This window comes from Catharus ustulatus, chromosome 3 (genome assembly GCF_009819885.2).
Source record: "Catharus ustulatus isolate bCatUst1 chromosome 3, bCatUst1.pri.v2, whole genome shotgun sequence".
Classification (NCBI taxonomy): domain Eukaryota; kingdom Metazoa; phylum Chordata; class Aves; order Passeriformes; family Turdidae; genus Catharus; species Catharus ustulatus.
Genome location: NC_046223.1, coordinates 95,316,602 through 95,330,486, shown reverse-complemented (window position 1 = coordinate 95,330,486; position 13,885 = coordinate 95,316,602).

Genomic DNA, 13,885 nt, shown 5'->3' with positions numbered 1-13,885 from the left:
ATACCAAGTGTCAAGATATAATGGTATTTCCACAGCTTCCTTTGCCCATGATGTAAAACTATAAAACATCTCACAAAACTACCATTATGCAGCAGGCACTTATTCAAATTAATAATCTTTAATTTTTTTCAGTCACAGCAAGAAGGAGACCACAGGAAATAGAACTGCTGTAATGCAACTTCCTGAGCATCAGGACATTTTCACAATAAGCAATGTAGCCAATGAGCCATAGTAGGGCACGTCAGAGCAGCAAATGGCTGGTGTAGCTCCTCAGTCTGGAGTGAGCAGGACCAGAGAGGACAACTGCAGCAGCTGACAGGAGGCAAAGGACCAGCTGAGGCAGCTTCCCAGATGAGAAAATGTCTCATTATGGTTCTGTACAGACATGCTTAGTTTAGCCCATAGTCTGTATCAAAATTGATAATTTTCTGTTTGCTTTAAATTTTATTATTGATCTAGGACTCCAGATTCCCCCTTACTGCTTTATTGAGACTATCTTTCAACTTTGTATCTTCTAAATCTAGCTACTAAATTAAGTGAGGCGATAAAGCATAATTTTCAGTTTTAAACAGTAGAACAATGGATATGTATTATTTCCACACAAAATCTCAGAAATTAATCCTGGTTTTCAATTAAATCTCTACTAAAATTTTCTTAGAATACTGTGTAATAGCATCTAATGAGAAAAGCAGTGTTATCTGTAAATATGTATGTATCAGACAATTAAACATGACATAATGTTTAAGGGTTTAGGCATAATTTTAAAAAAATCTTTCAAAAATGTGAGTATGAGAATGGATTATTTATCGCTCCTAATGTGCGCCAAGGAGATTGGTCATGAATGCTCTGTGCTGTGTTTCTAAGACTTAAATTCAACTTCTCAGGGCAATATCTCATTTTATTATTAATTGTAAAATGTTCAATTGTCATTGGGTTTCCATTGCACTCTGTTTTTATTAAACAGAGGATTTCCTGAAAGCACCTCACCTTGAATTAGGAGTAACAAGCCATTTGCTTCACTGATAGGATTTATTCCCTGGGACATTTGTAATTTTGCCTGCCATTCCCAATTAACCTATTTTTCTACGGAGATATTTAGCTCTAACTCAAGGCATTCTACAGAAAGGTGTAGGATTCACTCGACCTGGTGTAGAGATCTATGTCATACTTGACCAGTACCTAATTGTTTAGAAAAAATGGGCAATTATAGGACATAATTCATTCTTTCTAATATAGGTATATTAGGTCAAATATTGGGTAACACTTCATTTTTCAAATTATTTTTTTCATTAACAATTGACAATAAAGGAAATAGAAGATGGGTAGTTCAGTGGACGTATCTACAATCTAGACCACGTGCCCAGATGTGTACATTTCTTACAAATACAAGTTCTTTAAAGTGAAGTTGTTTAAGTTGTCTTTTGAGGCAGGTTTTTGTTCATTGCCTCTGTATGATTGTTTTTTCATGATGCACCACCTGCAGTTTTGGTGTGATCATTGGATTAGGTGTTTGACCAGCTTTGCAGCATACACTCCCTATGTATTGGAAAGTTCACAGTGGAAGCTCTGTACCATTAAACTCACTTTGCAAACTCATGAGCTTACTGAGACAGATCTGTGGTGACTAGGTAGAAGTGTACATTGGAAATAATGCCTTTTAAGTTATGTAACACAGCATGCTGGAGGCTTACTTCTTCACCCATGTCCAGGGATAAATAATGAAGTATATCACTGTATTCAATTACAAAGTATATGTAGAATTTTGCAGCTTAAGTACTCAAGTGATCAATATAGTCTAAAGGCTCAAACACAGAAATTAAGATGTACTAAATTTATATCAGCAATAATTATGAGGTATTGCAGTAATGCAACAATACCTGAGCATTTAGATTATTATTTCATCTTCAAAACAGTGCTATTATTTTTTTTTTCACTTTTTTCAACCAGTTCTGAAGCAAAAAGGTAACCTGAAAAAAATTATAAAATAAAATTAAAAGAGGAGATAATAAAAATTGCCTCTGCAAAGAAATATCTGACTGAGCTCCCTACACAAATACTCATGGGTAGATCTAGATGAAAACTGAGAGCATGACAAATAAATCTTGCTCTGAATCTTTTCATTCCTCTTGGTGTGTCTTTTAAAGTCTTTTGTATAAAGACATATTTATACTTATTTGAGATACCTTAACTGTAAGTCATTATTTTTCTCCGCTCTTAATCCTGAATTGCACCTAATTTTAAAGATAACAAATTAATGAGTTGATTAAAAAAATAAATTATAAGCTAGAAGCAATTTTGGGAATTTTGTTGCATTTACTTTGTTTTGATTTGTTTCTAAATCTTTCAACATCTTCATATAGATTTACTTGATACATTTCTGTGAGAGGGATAAATAGCAGCAGTAATATTTCTTTGATGGCATGTCAGCTGTCTCTTTCACTGAGCTGGTGACAAGACCTTATTTCTTTCTTTGTTAACATCTGATATGCTTGGAAAAGGACTTATCCCCAGTCTTTAGGTAAGGATATAGTTCAGAAGACTGTACTACTGATATACCTTGACAGTTAATTGACTAGCAGCAAAGTAAATGAATGCATTTGTAGGATGAAATATACTTTAAGTAGAGGGCTCACTTAAGACCAAAATTCACTTTAGATTACAGGTAAACTTTACTTTTCAAGCTTATGTGAGATTTAAATACATATGGCAAAACTGTCAGATACGAAAAAGTCACCAGACACTTCAAAAATAAAATCGACAAAGTTTAAACTGAAAATATGACTCTTAGAAATGAGAGTCATAAACCACTAGGATAGTTTATCAGTTAAAATGATAAATTTTCCATTATCTGGACTCCTTACTGCCTTGTTTTAGCAAAGCACTGAGACTTCCATATCCATAAATTCCACTGTACAGGTATAGTCACAAACATTTGTGTCCAGGAAAATGAGTTTTGTGAACTATCCAGACAGGAATGTAAGACTCTCTTTGTAATACGCTCGAGGGAGAGCTGTGGAATGCAAGCGTGACATTAACCATGGCTCTTAATGGAGTTGAAGCCCTTTTCCTTTGAGCAGTGTCTGCTATAGAAAAAGTGCCAGTGTGTGTCTCCTGAAATAGATATAACAGTGCCTGGGCATCCCATACATTCAAATTGGGCTGTGCACACAGCAGATGTAGGCAAGCAGTTGGGTTACAAGGTGCAAGCAGACACAGAATCAAGAGCAGAATCTCCTTGATGACTTAATTGAATGGATTGAAAGCAAAGCAGTTTTGTGCATGACTGCATGGTACTTCACTTTTCCCTGTACCTCAGCATAACCCCTAGTAAAGCAGAAGCCAGAAATTAATCTTTTTCTCAAACTTTATGAGCACGACCATACTTTGTAAGTAATTTTTTGAAAGTATTTCTACAGAAAAATATCATTTTATTCTCCAGATAACTCTGCCAGCAAGCAATCATGGGGAGCCACAAATGGTCCAGGTTTTTTGTTAATAATTAATTGGTGAAACTAGAAATCCTCTGTCCAAAATTATAGAGGTTCAAGGATTGGCATATATTGCAAATCTTTCCTGGATCTCTGTAGAGATATAATTCTCTAGGTTCCAGTTAAATCAGTTAAGAAAATGTCAAATCAACATTCAACCCCTGTTCTCCTTTCAGAAATGACGGAATTGTAATTTAAAGTAGAGAGAAATGCTATATGCAAGTACTACCAATTGGATGTTTCTGAAGATGACAACTTCTCCTTTCCTATTTATGCTACTGAATTCTGAATGCCTGTCTAAATCCTTCCCTCTGGGTCTTTCAAAAGTGTCATTTCATAATAAACTGCTCTTTTGGATAAATAAGCATTGACAGCACAAAGGCTGATAAAGAGATTCATTTGCCTTTACCACCAGGAAGTCTGTGCATAAAATTTTCCTTTACATACAGGTTTCCCAGTTCCTCAAAGCAGGAAATTTGTGTCCATCTAACATTCAGTTGTGTATCAGGGGTCATTATTCTCAAACTGTTAATTTTCCATCAACTGAAATGTCATGTAGTGGAAGGTAGGATCATAGTTCTCAGTAGTAACTCCCAGACCAAAGATCTACAGCTTTGTAATTCTACTGGTGCTCCACTCAGATGAAGAAAAGACATTAATATATTTGCATTCATAAACAGATACACCTGAGAGAAATCTACACCATACTTCATAGCTGAGCTAAAAGAAGTTTGGTCACTGTTCAGGGAACATATTAGTCTTTGAAATGCATTTTTGGTTTGTGATGAGACTCAGATCTTCTGTCCCGCTTTAGAGAAATCTCCCAAGCTGTCATTCCAGATTACTTGTTCTGTCAGTAGCAGACCTAGTTTAAGCTCCTCTGTCCAGACCCTCTTCTATTCTGCCTCTTCTTTATCAGAACTTACTTCCCTCTCAGTTATGCCAACTCAACTATCTCTATAACTGTACTTCACAAAGATTTTGTGAAAATGCATTTTGCTTTTCTCATGTTGGAGTTTTCAGTTTCAAATTTTGGACATTTGCATAAACCTGGTCACCTGACCTAGTAAGACTGATGCCAGTTTCTGGTGAAAGACTGTAACAATACATAGCACAAAGCATAAGGAGGAAGTGGGAGCTGGTCTGCTGCCGACCTGCTGCAGAGGGAACTGTGTTGAATTCTTTTACACGGCTCCAAATCCCCATCTAAAAAGAGAGGAAGCTACAGAACCTAATACATTAAAGCTTCAATAAGGTTAACATATTGGAGGAATTATTCACTCATATTACATTAATAAATATGTTGAGTCTTAGAATCCACTTAAAAGTCATCTTTTGCACTGGCTATCTTTTGGAAAACAGAGTTACTTCATGGCATAGATTTGCATGTGCCAGGCATATCTCACAGGATTTCTAATTGTTCCTGAGATCCTTTTTGGATGATGGAGAGAGAAATGTTCCTCTGGAAGCTTACAGTGGAAAAAAAATACCTGCATCAGTTCAGGCATCTAAGGAAGACAGAGATGATCTGCCTACTTGATGGTTTTAGAGGTACCTTGTGAAAGCTGGGTGCTTAATCTAGACAGATTGGAACCCATTTCAGGATATTTATACCAACTCTGACTATTCAACACTCTTTTTGTAATGAGAAGATCAAGTACTTTACATTTCTTGATATTATTATTCACTTCACATCCATGGCATTTATCACCATTTTCAGCATACTCTCAGGGGCATAGCAATGCCTATTAGCCTTTAAACCTTCCCAACAGGAATACTTTTCAATATCGATGGCTTCCTTTAAACTGTATTTAAATAGATTGATGCATCTGTACATTAGCAAGGCTGCTTGTTTGGGGGTTTCAACTAATATTTGGATTAACACATATTATTTAACCCTAACAGACATTAGGAATCATGTAAGAGCTACAAACTCAGAACTTGACTTAGCAGGGAGTTTAAAGACTGAAAGCTAGATCTAGTGAGGGTATAAGTACCTTCCCTGATTTGATACCATGCATCCTAATGTATGCAGCTAGTGGTGCCAACAAGGGTCAAGACTGTATGAGTTAAATCACAACCTTATTGACCCACATCTGTCTTCTTATTTAAACCTTATGATAGTATTACCAGCAAACAAGTTATTTTGATCTCAATGCTTAAGGACTCCCTGAATACACAAATCAATTCCCCAGTTTTCTTCGGGACTAACACGTACAATATTCACTTTAAAATCAAAAATAAAGTTCTTTGGACTAGATGTATCTTACTTTAGATAAGTCTCACAGAGCACAGTTGGGAGCATACTGTAAGATACTTGTTTACTTCCTCTATCCTCTGAATCACTGTTAATGTGTTAGGTTGCCTGGGTAGGAGCTGAGTAGAGGGTGTCCCTGGGACAAGCCTCATTACAAACTGTTTTAATACATTGCTTTTTACAAAACTGCCCTGTTGGTTAAAGAAGCCCACAATGGGAAAGCTCTACAGAGTATATTTAGCGTAACTGCTATTACTACATTCACCATTAGATTATTTATTCTGAATTACAGTAATAAGACCGTCAGAACTGGCTTCAAATCAGAGTTCTGTGAAATTCACATGTAATGCCCCATAGAATTCCACACATTTGAAGTATGAGCTTACCTACTTTCACATATTCCAAATGTTGTTTTAAGGAATATCTTCACAAAATGGCTGATTTTCCATTGAAAGCAAGTCAAAAAGCATGTGCATCTGGCAAAAACACTTCATACAAAATATTTCTAATGAAAAATGGCCTTGCTTCAACTCAGTTGTCCTTCTACCTTGTGTTAGGCTGTAGGTACCACCTTGGCAAAAAGGTCTCCGTTAGGTAACCACATTGTCTCCAAGCAGGGAAGGGCATACTGAGAGAGATCCTCATTGAGAGGATTCTCTTTGACGCCAGTTTCTCACTGAGGCTCTGCAATGAGAGCAGCTTTTGGGTCATGATTTCTGCTTCGGTCTCACCCCAGAGTAGAATTCAGATAGCCAGCTCTGACATGAGAAGTTGAAAGACTACTACCACCAAAGTTAATTTGGCCACAACTTTAACAATTCTTGCAGAAAAAAAAACCACCAAAAAACACCAAAAAAACCCTGAAACATTTATCTTAGAGAAATTAGGATTTTTGTTAAAAGTTAGGAAGAAACTGGGCTTAAGATAGTTATCTGAAACCTAAATAATTGATTGCCTGTCATTTTATGTTTGCTCGGCTGTGCTAGCAATGGGAAAGGATGAAACTAGTAGGTAGGTCCAAAGAACACAAACAACTGCAACCAGAAACTCATTCTTTGAAAAACTGGAGTTGCCAATTGGAATTGCCCCAAAAGCCAGTTGTATTGTCATTGATAGAAAAGGTCAAGAGTTCAGGGTGAGGAAGACTTTCCTTACTTCCTCCTTTTAAGACCCCTCCCCACAAAAACAACCCCAGACTTAATCCAGGAAGCCAACCACGCATGCTTAATAGCCATTCAAGCTAATTACCATAGCAAGTGGGGAATGGGAGAGACTGTTATTATGAATATGTATTTGTTTGAAGCTCTTGCCAATGAAGACACTCTGCGATCACCTGTAATCTTGCAGTGCATGTTAGAGGATTACCTCACTCTGCTGCCCAGCGCTGAATAAACATTCACTTTCTAATTTTAAATTGTTAGAAAATCTTTTGTCCATCACAGTTGAGTATCAGTTTTAGACCAATAGTCATATTTTGGTAAATCAAAACAAACAAACAAAAAACATACTTTGAAAGAAATTGTTTTGTGTTGTTCACCTGGTCTTTCTTTCTGTGGTCATTAGTACGTGCTCTGACAGTGAAGGGGTCTAAACAGTAGTGGCCACTGGATTGTCCAAGTTTTCTGTTTAGGCCTTGCCTCTTCTGGCCAGCTGATACCTAAAGTGAGAGCTTGAGAGCTCCCTAGTCTTTCTCTAAAACCCCAAAGGCAGGGGTTTAAGAATCCACTATATGTTTTGTTGATACCAGTGCAAAAATAGTTCATATTACGCTGGCAGCACATCTCATAGTGTGTGCCTTGCACTGCCAGTCTGATCTGACACGATACCCTACGTTCCTGAAACGAATAAATCCTCTACCTGAAATAGTCCAGCAGTGTTGAGCAACATTTAGCAGCGAGGTATTTATCACACTGGGAGTCTCTTTGCTGCTTTTAGTGCACATGCATACCTCTTTCCTCATTTGAGCCTCCCCAGGGAGGAGTCTCAAGCTTACAGAAGGGTTATAGCGCACGGAACTTGGAGACCCAAGGGGCCCCCCCTGCAGGTGCAGGTCTCAATGCCTGTCTGAGCAGCCTGCTGGACAGACACTGCTGCACGATGACACTCCTCTCTTTACGGGGGGAGCAGGTACACCACTGGCACCACCCACACCAGCTTCATCAATGGCTCAGATCTGAGCTGGGTTTCAACCAATGATCTAAGTCACTGAACCTCTGCAAGCAAGTGCCTTGTATTTCCTGCTCCTGATAAAAGATTGCTGATAAGACATGGTGTTAGCTCCTTCCTTCCAGTCACTGAACTTTACACTTTTGTGCTTGGTGTCTGTAAAAAGAGATCTAATACTTGTCAAAAGCTCTCTACAACCAAAAGAACAAAGAGGATCATTGTGGAAGACATCCTACCCATTTTGAGAAGAATCTGTCATGGGTATGATATCCCCACAAACAGTCTACTTAACTCTTTCAGTCCAGCTGATGCAATGCACCACTTCAGGCAGCAGTAGCAGAATGAGAGAATCTGCCTCACTGCTTCACAGTGGAACAGAGAGAGGCTCACAGTCAAGTGTTACATGACATACGTTTTCTGCGGTCTGAATGAAAACCATGTATCTATTAACAGCACACTGGCCCTTCCCTCCAAAGAGCAGCTGGGAAAGCAATGTTCCTAATGGCTACATTCTCATTTACCAAAGGTAAATTGAGCAGTGTATTTCTTCCTTGGGAAGTATTATGTTGTTCATTATTTTAATACTAGAGACAAAATACCCAAAAAGTTGATTTGCTGCACTGCACTGGAGTACCAGGAAAAAATGCCAATCATCTGGAAAAGTGACGTATCACATTAAATGAGTTGGCCAATCCATACAAATTTTTATGTAATTTTCCACCAGCTATCAGGCAAAATTATCTCAATTACATTAAAAATGCACAATTTTGCAATGTCTGGCTCACTGAACAAAATCATACCACTGCAAGGGCTGTTCAAATCATCAAACTCCATAAGCATAACAAAATAAAATACCAATTCAATGCAAAGCTATTCTAAACTGTAGCTACAAGAAGAAGGAGGAGAGGGGACAGAACAGAGAATCTTCCTCTTTTTTATTTTTTCAAACCACTGGAATATATTATCATCCGCTCAGCCAGTTTTTTTGTAAGTAACAGATAAATGTCTGGGTTAAGTGCTATTCCTTGTAGCAGCAAAAATTATTTTTTTTTTCTCCTATCAACTTTATTACTACTATTTGTCATATTTTGAAATACAGTTATTTATACTGGGAAGGGGCTAACCAGGCAATCACCTGACAGGCAAATTCGGATAATACACTCCAGCAAATAAAAATGGTGACCGCCTGCCAACCACCAATATCATTTTCTCAGCAGAGCAGCAATTCATGAGTAATTCAATCAGGTATTCAATAGAAAATTATTCCTGTTTTACAGACTGCCATCACTAACAGTGGAGCCTGATTTTGCTGCTTAACCACTTTGGCACACAATCACAGACTGTGCAGTATTGGATTTTCTCCCACGTTGTTTCAGTAATAGCAATGTGAAAAGAACAAGACAGAAGGTAGAAATGTGGGCAGAGGCCGATGCATGTTGCCATAATATAATCAGCACTTGCATAATAATTTTCAAAAGATCCTTAAGTGGGAAAACATTTACAGAAATTAATAACAGATCCATAGCACGAGGAGCATGGTGGCAATCCATTTAGCTGTGACAAGCTAACACAGAGTTGTTCAAGAACAGACCTTAGACTGTGGCAGACATATTGCCTTTTACAGGAGCACAGACTGACTGAATCCTTCCTGGTGCAATCCTGATGAGAGAAAATACACCTTAGCCCCCCAAAAATGTATTTCCAGATCTTCCTTGCTGTAAGGGTAGATGGGTAGCTCAAAGGACTGTTCCCAGTGCTCTGCCATCCTTCTTCAGAGCAGCTTGTGGCTAGTTTGTGGCTGTTCTCACAGTGTCAATGCTCTGCTAGCTTCTCTCCTGCCTGTGGCTTCTTTTTCCCATGTACACTGTTTTGCTAACAACCTCCAGTGTCTCTCAATTCTCTTATCTACAGCATGCATCATACATAGACCTAAATTCTTTCTGTCAGCTCCTTAAGCAGCATCTTTTTTCCTTTTTAGAGTACATACTTCAAATACTTGGAGTATCATGCCATTTATGATATACCTCATTTTTCATGCAAATGCCCTCAGGCAAATATAAGGAACAGCAGCAGATGCTTCCAGCCTTCACTGATTCCTCTCATCCCATTTTCTCCAATCTGTGTCCAACAGAAGTCTCGCACTCTTAGTTCATCTCCCTAATGAAATTCTCAGACTTACTCATAGGTAGAAGAGGAACGTCCCAGCACACATCCCCTGTAATATATGGTACAACAGAGACCGAATGAGACTCACTCCTCCAGAATCACAGAAACACAAGACTGCAAAGGAGGCCATTTCAGTTATAACTGGAAGCCCCAGAAGGTCCTCTAACATCTGCTCTGTTTAGCACAGGCTATAAAGCAGCTTTGTCTCCTTCGGATAAAAAATTGGGAAATCAAGGTTCACCAGTTTGAATTGTACAAGACATGTTCACTGATGTATATTTTGAAATATACAAGATCTTTCAAGCTTTGTCACAGGTCAAAGTAGAATCTTGTAGTTTTATCCCAGCTTTTTTGGAAAGTACTCAAAGTACTTATACACAGGACCCTTTTTTTGTTTTGTTTTCCTGATTATGAAAAGAAGGGTGGAACTTGATTTCCTCTCATATCCCTTCTTTAGCTTGTCTGAATTCCAGTTCAACTACCTCATGAAGGGCCAATATCTTATTCTTAGTAGAATCATGCTATAGCAGCAATGTTTTTTGTCCTCTAAGGTACTCTTCACTACGATAACAACAGAGCCACATTCCCAGTGTTCCTACCTTGTTTTAGTTCTAGAAAATTTTAAAGTATTAGAAGTCATTTTGATCTGAAATGTTCTATCAGAATTTCACTGTCAGGGGAATGCCCTGTCAGAAAGAATCACCCAGTGGAAACAATAAGAGAACAGTCCCTGTCTTATCACAGTCTGTCATTGTTTAAAGTGCAAAGCCCACAGATGAATGTACTGACCTCCAGACACTAGCTAGGAAAGCAGGAGGTCAAGAAAGCCACCTCAAAGAGATTAGCCTTTCATGGTAACAGACAACAAGAATTCTACTTAACAACTTGTCAGTCATGAGGATACAACATGGCAAATTCACGTGCTACAATAGTAAATAGAAAACTTGTAAATCCTGAATTAAAAAAATAATGAAATTAATAAAGGAATTAGGTTTGAAAAATGGGGAATAAAAATTTTGAAGAAATGCTATTTGCGAAATTGTCTTCTGGCATGTGTTTCATTTAATTGTTTTTCACTTCAGGAAAGGTCTTGACTCCTGCAGACTGAAATAAGTGCATAGCTCAGGGGCAGATAAATGTAGTTGAACTGCCAATAATGTAAAATGCTTTAAGATAGTCCATGATCTAGCCTCCCCATCTGATAGTGGTGAAATATGTTTATTCACTGTTCATTCCTCAAGTTATTCCTTCTAAACTATTTTCTTGGGGGAAAAAAAATGCCTCATAGGTCTTATATTTCTGGGCATAAATGTTCTTAGCCCTGAAATCCTAAGTTTGCATGAGCTACTCCATATATTTGCTCTAACACCTAAAATAATTAGGGCTGTATAATAGGTCTGAAAAGACAACTCTTGAAAGACCCTCTGAGGTAGGAGCCATTGGGCCATAGTTAATAAAGAACTGTATTCTATTTTGGATTCTTTTCAAAGATGAAGGATTTTAATTTGCAAATAGCAAATCTATATCAAGCCACCTTAAGCCTGTTCCATGCTGATCTCTAAGGCCGACAGAGTGAGAGGCTGATATCTCACCTGCAGTTCAGGAAATGTGAGGAGAGATTTCAATTCAAACCTCGGCAGGAACAGAGAAGCCTTGTTTGGAAGTTTCTTTCTTGGTGGTCCATACATGAAAGAAAACTTCTTAAAAGAGAATGGATTTTGATTTCTCATTGCAGAAGGGGTCCTTTTAGTCAGTTTTACATTGCAGAATGAAGGCTCTATGCAAGCTAACATCTACAAATAAAAAGTAAAGACTTTTCTTTCCGTAAAACATGCTCCTCATTAAAATTTACAGCTTGCACATTTTTTTCCAGTGCCACTGCTATACTGAGACTGTCTGCTTTGCTCTTACAGCAAACAATTCTTTTCCCTTGTATCTATGATGGAGCTTTTCACATTAAGTCTTTATTTTATCAGGCAGCACAGAGAGGATTGTTATGGATTCATGGGGCAGGAAGAAGAAACTGATGATAAATGTATTAAAGCTGGTCATCATACACATCAAGAGATAGTATAATTACTATGATGGGTTCCTGCCAGAAACAGAAAGCAGTTAGCAACAGGAGCAAAAGAAAAATGCAAAACGCACTAAAAATCCCAGAGAAGATTTACAGAAGCTGGAATAAACTCCTACAGATTTAACATTAGATTGGGGCAATTTTTAAAGCTTCAGCAACATAAAGAAAACGTCGAAGGAAAGGGAACAAAAAAACATTCAAATTGCTTTGTCCATATTGACATCTGCTTCTGAATAAAAGCACACTCTCTAATAGACTGTGGAAGGAGATGTGGTAGCAGGTCTCTGTGTGCTAGAGGAAAAGGGCTCTCATTTTGTGTTTGCTGCTGTGGTGATGTTCTGTCAGGTGCCTTGTCCTGTGTAATTCTGAGTCCTTCCTAACTGTGTAATATTTTGATATGTTAAGGTGGTTGAAAAATTAGAAACTACTCTGTAAAAAATCAAGTGGAAAAGCATTTCCCCATTCAAGAGTTGAAAAGTAGATATTTTTTGACATTTTAAAATTTTCTCAGGATCATTAACGAAGTTATTCCATCATTCTATCATTATATGATTCTATCAAATATGTTTTCAAAATGCATAACAAAAGGAATTTTTATTCTTAATCCAAATTAATTTTAAGAAGAAGAGTTAACTGAACAGATCACATTTGCAGTCTTAAATAATTATGAATCAAATTTTCAGACATTTAAAATCAAGATTTTTTTATGTCAATTTCAGGAAAAAAAATCCAGCCTTAGTTTTCAGGAAAGTAAAAAAAAAAATATTTTTGCTCGAGTCAGCCTTTTAGGAAGCACTCTGCTTATAAGGGATTCCTATTACAGAATAATTCATATATTCAAGCCACTTATTGGGCTTAATTTCTAAATAAAATCCCAAGTCAATAACCTACCATTTCTTGCATTGTTAATTGCTCACCTGATCAAGTCTTGCAGAACTGTTTTTGCAGTGGTAGAGGGTTCAGTCTTTTACAAGATAAATATGCAGAATATTTTTTATTTTTTCCCCCATAAAATCCAGTCTAATTCATCTTCCATACAGAACTTACCAACACAGCCTTGGAACCCATTCAGTTCAGAGGTGCTGGCGTCCTCAGGTTTGGAGCCTCATCTTCCTGGCCCTTCCTTAACTCTGCCCTCTTAGGATTTGTAATGCTTTTGGAGTTATCACTGGTTTTTTGTTGTTTGTAATCAGGTATGAGGCAGCTTAGGTTTTTATTTACGTCTCTCTGTGTTGTGTCAGAGGTTAGGAGAGATGAATGTTCACCTGAAGGCCCACTGACTAGAATTTCAAAAAGAAATAAGGTACTTAAGAATCTGTGAATTTGGTTCAGTTTTAGTGAATCTGAATTTATATGGCTAGATTGAAAGTAGAACCTCCAATTCACTGAAAATTAAAGAGAAGTTACATTTGATTTGGAGTTTATCTGACTTCCTGCAGGTCCCTCATCTTTCATAGTTTCTTGCCTATGTTTAGCAATGATCTTTTTTTCCTGTACGGTTTGTCAGAGCTAGATTGGTACATTACAGTGTATGTTTATGTCACAGAGCACAGAGCCAGTGCAGCAAGTCTGTCTTTACACTGAGCAATGCAGAGAATAAAACAGAATAAGGGGACATCTAAGTTCTTTTTTTTTTAAATGTACCAATGCACCATAGGAGATAGAGCAGCCAGAATTTAATTTGCTGTTTGCTTGCTGCTCACTGAGAAAGCCTGATTCCTATCAGTTCCC